This window comes from Phoca vitulina, unplaced genomic scaffold, assembly GCF_004348235.1.
Source record: "Phoca vitulina isolate PV1807 unplaced genomic scaffold, GSC_HSeal_1.0 scaffold2, whole genome shotgun sequence".
Lineage (NCBI taxonomy): Eukaryota > Metazoa > Chordata > Mammalia > Carnivora > Phocidae > Phoca > Phoca vitulina.
The window spans coordinates 52,572,366-52,582,124 of record NW_022589705.1 but is presented as its reverse complement, the minus strand read 5'-3'; positions in this window follow the sequence as shown (position 1 = coordinate 52,582,124).

Sequence of the window (9,759 nt, the reverse complement as noted above, 5' to 3'; positions counted from 1 at the left end):
GAAGTCCTAGCCACAGCAATCAGACAACAAAAAGAAATCAAAGGCATCCAAATTGGCAAAGAAGAAGTCAAACTCTCACTCTTTGCAGATGATATGATACTTTATGTGGAAAATCCCAAAGACTCCACCCCAAAACTGCTAGAACTCATACAGGAATTCAGTCAAGTGGCAGGATATAAAATCAATGCACAGAAGTCAGTGGCATTCCTATACACCAACAACAAGTCAGAAGAAAGAGAAATTAAGGAGTCGATCCCATTTACAATTGCACCCAAAACCATAAGATACCTAGGAATAAATCTAACCAAAGAGGCAAAGGATCTGTACTCAGAAAACTATAAAATACTCATGAAAGAAATTGAGGAAGACACAAAGAAATGGAAAAACGTTCCATGCTCATGGATTGGAAGAACAAATATTGTGAAGATGTCAATCCTACCTAGAGCAATCTACACATTCAATGCAATCCCCATCAAAATACCATCCACTTTCTTCAAAGAAATGAAACAAATAATCCTAAAATTTGTATGGAACCAGAAAAGACCCCGCATAGCCAGAGGAATGTTGAAAAAGAAAAGCAAAGCTGGCGGCATCACAATTCCGGACTTCCAGCTCTACTACAAAGCTGTCATCATCAAGACAGTATGGTACTGGCACAAAAACAGGCACATAGATCAATGGAACAGAATAGAGAGCCCAGAAATGGACCCTCAACTCTATGGTCAACTAATCCTCGGCAAAGCAGGAAAGAATGTCCAATGGAAAAAAGACAGTCTCTTCAACAAATGGTGTTGGGAAAATTGGACAGCCACATGCAGAAGAATGAAACTGGACCATTTCCTTACACCACACACAAAAATAGACTCCAAATGGTTGAAAGACCTCAATGTGAGACAGGACTCCATCAAAATCCTAAAGGAGAACACAGGCAGCAACCTCTTCGACCTCAGCTGCAGCAACTTCTTCCTAGAAACATCGCCAAAGGCAAGGGAAGCAAGGGCAAAAATGAACTATTGGGACTTCATCAAGATAAAAAGCTTTTGCAAAGCAAAGGAAACAGTCAACAAAACCAAAAGACAACTGACAGAATGGGAGAAGATATTTGCAAATGACATATCAGATAAAGGGCTAGTATCCAAAATCTATAAAGAACTCATCAAACTCTACACCAAAAGAACAAAGAATCCAATCAAGAAATGGGCAGAAGACATGAACAGACATTTCTCCAAAGAAGACATCCAAATGGCCAACAGACACATGAAAAAGTGTTCAATATCGCTCGGCATCAGGGAAATCCAAATCAAAACCTCAATGAGATACCACCTCACACCAGTCAGAATGGCTAAAATTAACAAGTCAGGAAATGACAGATGTTGGCGGGGATGCGGAGAAAGGGGAACCCTCCTACACTGTTGGTGGGAATGCAAGCTGGTGCAGCCACTCTGGAAAACAGTATGGAGGTTCCTCAAAAAGTTGAAAATAGAGCTACCATATGATCCAGCAATTGCACTACTGGGTATTTACCCCAAAGATACAAAAGTAGGGACCCGAAAGGCTACGTGCACCCCGATGTTTATAGCAGCAATGTCCACAATAGCCAAACTGTGGAAAGAGCCAAGATGTCCATCAACAGATGAATGGATAAAGAAGATGTGGTATATATATACAATGGAATATTATGCAGCCATCAAAAGGAATAAGATCTTGCCATTTGCAATGACGTGGATGGAACTGGAGGGTATTATGCTGAGCGAAATAAGTCAAACAGAGAAAGACATGTATCATATGACCTCACTGATATGAGGAATTCTTAATCTCAGGAAACAAACTGAGGGTTGCTGGAGTGGGGGGTGGGGTGGGAGGGATGGGGTGACTGGGTGATGGACACTGGGGAGGGTATGTGTTCTGGTAAGCGCTGTGAATTGTGCAGGACTGTTGAATCTCAGATCTGTACCTCTGAAACAAATAATGCAATATATGTTAAGAAAGAAAAAAAGAAGAAGAAGAATGTAGCAGGAGGGGAAGAATGAAGGGGGGGAAATCGGAGGGGGAGAAGAACCATGAGAGACGATGGACTCTGAAAAACAAACTGAGGGTTCTAGAGGGGAGGGGGTTGGGAGGATGGGTTAGCCTGGTGATGGGTATTGAGGAGGGCACGTTCTGCATGGAGCACTGGGTGTTATGCACAAACAATGAATCATGGAACACTATATCTAAAACTAATGATGTAATGTATGGGGATTAACATAACAATAAAAAAAAATTAAAAAAAAAAAAAACAGATGGTGAGCTGTAGATCCATCTACAGAGAGAATGTGAAGATCAGGTAATGTGAGACTCTCCAGGCACACTAGGCTATTTTCGGTTTACCAGGCTCTCCCTCAGGCCTCTTTTGCAGTACAAAACTCCTGCTACCGCCCTCCTTTTCAACATCTACCTTTGTCTGCCATACTTTTTCATTCTTCAAGCCAAACGTCACTGTCACTTCTTACAGGAAATGCAACCAACCCACCCTTATCACCAGCCCTATAATAAGTTTGGTGCTCTTTTCCTGTCCTCCCTGAGCAACCTCTAGGTTCCCATCATTGTGGCTATCACACTGGATTCAGATGGCTTGCTTAGCTGTCCTGAGGACAAGTGCTGTAAAAGCAGGTTCCTGTCTTGATTATAATTGAACCTCCTAAGTAACTAGCAGTGTTTGGAATATAAGAGGAGCTCAATAAATGTTGGAAGGAAGGACAAGAGGAAGGGAGGAAAAGAGGGAGGGAGGACAGACAAATGAAAGAAGTTCTCAACTATAAATACAGGTTCTGTGATGGGATATGGAAAGGCAAGAGAGTAAGGAAAGAGCCTACACCAAACCATTAGGAGAGAAGAGAAAGGAAAAGTGCCCAAAGTGCATGTGGAAATCCTATTTCTGCTTCTCATGAGGGGCAGTTCATGATCCCCTGTAGAAATGGTTGACTATTGTGTTGGGACAGTGAAGAACAGACAGAAATAAGTCTCTCGGATTTGTCCCATCAAGGTCCAGGGAAAAGGTACCAGCTTAAAGATTTTCAGTGCCCTGTGGATTCCCAAGTCATTTACATCATGTTCTCTGTCAGTAGAACATAGAAAGGACAATGTCTCAAAATTCAAGATGGCTTCTTCTAAATATGTTACATTCTTATATATATATATATATATATATATATATTTAAAATGTTAAGGCAAATAAAAGAATCCAATTGAAGGTATAAAGGAAAAAGAAATTAAAGGGCTGGGATTAGATGGGGTAGAAGATAGCTAAAAGCCTTCTTTCAGCTCTAAACAAATTTACTCTTTTTATTTTTTTTTCTGGTGGATTGCATTTGTACTTCATTTTATTTTGGTGGTTTTTTGGGGGGTTTAATTTAAATTAAATTTAGTTAACATATGGTATATTATTATCTTCAGAGATAGAATTTAGTGATTCATCAGTTGCATATAACTGTGCTCATTCCATCAAGTGTCCTCCTTAATGCCCATTACCCATTAACCCCATCGCCCACCCACCTCACCTCCAGCAACCCTGTTTGTTCCCTATAGTTAAGAGTCTCCTATGGTTTGCCTCCCTCTCTGTTTTTATCTTATTTTATTTTTCATTCCCTTCCCCTATGTTCATCTGTTTTGTTTCTTAAATTCCACATATGAGTGGAATCCTATGGTATTTGTCTTTCTCTGACTGACTGACTTCACTTAGCATAATACCCTCTAGTTCCACCCACATCGTTGCACATGGAAAACAGTATGGAGTTTCCTCAAAACGTTAAAAATAAAACTACCCTACAACCCAGCAATTGCACTTCTAAGTATTTATCCAAAGGATACAAAAATAGTGATTCAAAGGGGCACATGCACCCCAATGTTTATAGCAGCAATATCCACAATAGCCAAAATATGGAAAGAGCCCAAATGTCCATCAACAGATAAATGGATAAAGAAGGTGTGGTAGGTAGATAGATATATATATATATATACATATATATATACACACCTATATATATGTATATATATATATATAATGGAATATTACTTGGCCATCAAAAAGAATGAAATCTTGCCACTTGGAAATTTGCTCTTTTTAAAAGATTATCTGAGCTTGGACAAAGAATGTAATCATCCCACACCATAAATGCTTCAGATTTGGATTTTTTTTTTTTTCTTTTCTTGACTAGGTGCTCTATGGAAGCGCTTCTTTGAGATGAAAATATAGGGACTAAGAAACACCAATTTTTCACTCCACTGCTACCCTTTGCTTCCACCTTCTCTCACCCAAATTCTCTTCTCCACTGAAACAGTGCTCCAGGGAGCTGCCAACACATGCTTCTACCAAGACACTTTTTGGTGGTTCAAACAGAGATCTGACTGCATGGGTTTAGAGTTACAGTCCAAGTCTCTCTTTCATTCATTCCCTGAACTCTTGTATATGCCAAGGAAGTTACCTGTCACTGGACAACTGGAGAAAAAGCCAAGAAATGCCCAACATTATCCTCATTGTCTTGGCTTTCTTCCCCTGCCCCCTATTGTGTCTCAATGAGAAGGGGGCCTCCTGGATATACTGTATAGATTCTGCTCGAATAGGACATGAAGCCTTCTCCCAGTCATTTGGGAAACTAATAGAGCTATGGGCAGAGACCCATTAATTCCAGGCCCAAGTCTGCCACTAATTTGGTAGGTGTCCTTACACAAGCTATTTGATTTCTCTGGGTACCAATGGATCCTCTGGCACACCATCTAGATGCCCTCCAGCTATCAGGAACATTGGAGCCTGACAGCTCTCAGCTGAAAACCCCTCTGGATTTTGTCTTTGGCTGAAAGTCTCTTCTTTTTGCCTGAGCTGGCTCACATTCAACAACCAGTCAGTCATTGTGGGAGTACAAAAGCTTGGCCCCCTTGCCCAATTTGGAACAGTTCTGCAAGGCCATTCCAGCTTCTGGATTCCCCGTAGCATTACCTAGACTTCTGTGGGGACTACTTCTCTGTAGATATTGATCCTGACACCACCCCAGTAAAATTCTTGCACACAAATCTCCACAAGTCTCACACAAGAATCAAAGTTTGTTTTAGGGGACCCTACCTGGGACACTGGTCCCTGGCTTTCCCACTGATCCAATAAGAGGGCTTTGCTAGATGCCTCCATTTCTATCTGCAAACGTGAGTAAAGCACAATGATGCAACTGCCAGGTGTATAATATAATCAGCAGAGGCAGCTACAGCAGGGCCTCATGTGCCTCTGAATCCAACTGATTACAGAATTCAGTACATAGCTCTTCAAATGTTGGGAAACAGGTGATACAGCAGCAAACAGAGATACTGAATATTTGGATCTCTGGGTTGGAGATCTCAGAACTAGCTGGGTAATTCCAGGTAATTCTCTCTGTCGGACCTCATTTTCTTAGTATACAAAATAAGAAACTTTGTTGTGTTCTCTCCCTCTCCTCATGTTAAATGAATTTATGTGATATTGGCTTTTAAAAGAAAAAAAGTTCATTTTTGGAGAAATCAGTCTCAATCAGTCTCTCATTCACCAAGAACCAAAAGCAGACATTAGGTGCCTAATTATTCATGACTCTGTATGGCACCCTCTGCAGGCCCTGCCCTTTGAAGCCTGTGGTCTGGGGCTAGCAGACATGGCCAGGGAGCCACAGCCAAGGCAGCCTCCCTGAATCCACCTAGGAGAAATCTGCTGGAAGGTCACTCTACAAATTTATAAGGTTCTTGAGTATCCCCAGAATAACTACAGGGTAATAGAAACTAACATATACTGAACACCTGCTAAGTTCTTATCACTGGCTTTTGTCCTTTTATGTATGTTAGTTCATTTAATTCTGACAACACTCCCTGAAGTCAGCCATTGCCATCTCCATTTTACAGACCAGCCTGTAGGGGGCATGTGACAATCCAGAGTCATGCATCAAACATGGAAGAACCAAGGCTAGACCACGAGGATGGTTCCACAACAGTGTAACAGAAGCACCCAATAGCTCCTTGAGGGCAGCTCCCAAGTCTTTCTTATTTGTATCCTGAGCACCTACCCCAGTGGCAAACATGAGTTACTAGATGCACGTTGACCACATTAACCTCCTGATTTCTCCTCTTGCTATTTCTATTACACTACCACACAATCAGCCTTGCTAATTCACCTCCATATTTTTCAAAAAATGGCCAACCTTGAGAAAGACAGGAAACCAACTCCAAAAAACAAAGACATGTAGTCTCCCAATGTACACAGTGACAACCAGTCACTTGGCCCCTTTGGGATGTAATAACTGGCTAACTAGCCTCAGCACTGTCTACTTGCACAAGATTGGCTCACTTGGGCCCACCAAGCAAGGGCTCCCATTGATTATTCCTAAAAACCCATTACACTTCTGAAAGCCATTACACTTGAAGATGGTTTAAATACATCCGCCTCAGCAAGATGGCGGAGGAGTAGGAGACCTGGATTTCGTCTCCTCTCAGGAATTCAGCTGGATAGGGATCAAACCATTCTGAACACCTATGAACTCAACAGGAGATCGAAGAAAAGAAGAGCAACAACTCTCTGAACAGAAAAGTGACCACTTTCTGGAAGGTAGGACGTGCGGAGAAGTGAACCCGAGGCGATATTCGGGAGGATAGACGGCGGGGGAGGGGCCTCCGTCAGCCACTTCTGGCAAGTGATAGAGCCGCGGGGCACAAAATCAGAACTTTTAGAAGTCTGCTCCGCTGAGGGATGTCACTCCGGTGGCTAAGCAGGGGGTGGAACCCTCGTGGGACAGTGTGGTCTCAGGACCCTCGGGGTCACAGAAAGACCGGGGGTGCCTGAGTGTGGCAGAGCTCCCAGGTATCGGAGCGGGGAAGCCGGCTGCAGAGACGGAGCCAAGGCGCGGGCTCTCAGCTCGGGGTTGTCATAAACCGTGATCCACGGCACAGTCGGGCCACTGCTCCTCCAGCAGGGACCCAACAAGCGGCAGATCTTGGGATACTCACCTTCTTCCCCCGGGAGGAGAGGCGTGGGAGCGCACTGCAGGGATCTGCTGGGTTTGGAGACTCCACACGGGGTCGGGTACCAGAGAGAGAAACTCTCGGTCACAGGCCGGGTGAGCACGGAGTGTGGCCAGAGACCGGGGAGACGGGAGTGACTGACTGCTTTTCTCTGGGGGCTCACTGAGGAGTGGGGCCCCGAGTTCTCAGCTCCTCCGGGGCGGAGATTGGGAGGCCGCCATTTACACTCTCCACCTCCAAAGCTGTACGGGAAGCTTGCAGGGAACAAAAGCTCCCGAGAGCAAACCCGAGCAGATTACTTAGCCCTGACCGGGCAAGGGCGGGGCAATTCCACCTCCAGCAAAGACATTTGGGAACCACGGCAACAGGTCCCTCCCCCAGAAGATCAGCAAGAACAGCCAGCCAAGACCAAGTCTACCAATCAATGAGAACGGCAGAACTCCAGCGCTAGGGGAATAATGCACATAGAATTCATGGCTTTTTTACTATGTTTCTTTAGTCTTTCAAAGTTATTTTTTTTTAACTGTCTTTTTTTTTTGAATATTTCTTTTTCCCTTTTTCAACCAACATCTTATCAATCCCTTTTTTAAAAAAAAAATTATTTTTCATTTTTATTTTTCATTTTTAGAGTCATATTCTATCCCTTCATAGTAGTTACCTGTATTTTTGGCATATATATATAAGTTGTTCTCTCTTTAAAATTTTGAGATAGTTTCTTCTAACAGATCAAAATATACCCTAAATCTCTAGTGTATGGTTTTTTTCTACTCCCCTGCCTGATCACATTCTCTCCCTTTTTTTCTCTCTTTTTCTTAAATCCTCTTCTTTCTTTTTTCAAACAACTTCTTATCAATTCCTTTTATAAAATTTTTTATAATTTCCATCTTTACAGTCATATTCCATCCCTTCATCATATCAACCCTTATTTTTGTACATATATAAGTTTTTCTTTCTTTAAAATTTTGGGAGGCACTTTCTTCTAACAGACCAAAATACACCCAAAATCTAGTGTGTGGCACTGATCTATATACCAGCCTGATCATATTTGATCACATTCTGTTTGTTTTGTTTTGTTTTGTTTTTGTTTGTTTTTATCTTTATCTTTTTCTTTTTTTTTTTTTTCTTTTCCTTTTTTCTCTCTTTCCCTTTCTTTTCCCACTGCTTCAGGGCTTTTCTGATTTGTTTAGAGTATATTTTCTGGGAACGTTGTTACCCTGTTAGCATTTTGTTCTCTCATTAACCTATTCTCCTCTGGACAAAATGACAAGACAGAAAAAATCACCTCAACAAAAAGAACAAGAGGTAGTACCGACTGCCAGGGACCTACTCAATACGGACATTAGTACGATGTCAGATCTAGAGTTCAGAATCATCACTTTAAAGATACTAGCTGGGCTTGAAAAAAGCATGGAAGTTATTAGAGAAACCCTTTCTGGAGAAGTAAAAGAACTAAAATCTAACCAAGTAGAAATCAAAAAGGCTATTAATGAGGTGCAATCAAATATGGGGGCACTAACTGCTAGGATAAATGAGGCAGAAGAAAGAATCAGTGAGATAGAAGACCAAATGATGGAAAATAAAGAAGCTGAGAAAAAGAGAGATAAACAACTACTGGATCACGAGGGCAGAATTCGAGAAATAAACGATACCATAAGACGAAACAACATTAGAATAATTGGGATCCCAGAAGAAGAAGAAAGAGAGAGAGGTGCAGAAGGTATAATGGAGCAAATTATAGCAGAGAACTTCCCTAATTTGGGGAAGGAAACAGGCATCAAAATCCAGGAAGCACAGAGAACCCCTCTCAAAATCAATAAAAATAGGTCAACACCCCGACATCTAATAGTAAAACTTACGAGTCTCAGAGACAAAGAGAAAATCCTGAAAGCAGCTCGGGAGAAGAGATCTGTAACCTACAATGGTAGAAACATTAGATTGGCAACAGACTTATCCACAGAGACCTGGCAGGCCAGAAAGGACTGGCAGGACATATTCAGAGCACTAAATGAGAAAAATATGCAGCCAAGAATACTATATCCAGCTAGGCTGTCATTGAAAATTGAAGGAGAGATAAAAAGCTTCCAGGACAAACAAAAACTAAAGGAATTTGCAAACACGAAACCAGCCCTACAACAAATATTGAAAGGGGTCCTCTAAGCAAAGAGAGAGCCTAAAAGCAATAGACCAGAAAGGAACACAAACAATATACAGTAACAGTCACTTTACAGGCAATACAATGGCACTGAACTCCTATCTTTCAATAGTTACCCTGAATGTAAATGGGCTAAATGCCCCAATCAAAAGACACAGGCTATCAGATTGGATTAAAAAACAAGACCCATCGATATGCTGTCTGCAATAGACTCATTTTAGACCCAAAGACACCCCCAGATTGAAAGTGAGGGGGTGGAAAACCATTTACCATGCTAATGGACACCAAAAGAAAGCTGGGGTGGCAATCCTTATATCAGACAAATTAGATTTTAAACCAAAGACTGTAATAAGAGATGAGGAAGGACACTATATCCTACTTAAAGGGTCTATCCAACAAGAAGATCTAACAATTGTAAATATCTATGCCCCTAACATGGGAGCAGCCAATTATATAAGGCAATTAATAACAAAAGCAAAGAAACACATCGACAGCAATACAATAATAGTGGGGGACTTTAACACCTCCCTCACTGAAATGGACAGATCATCTAAGCAAAAGATCAACAAGGAAATAAAGACTTTAAATGACACACTGGA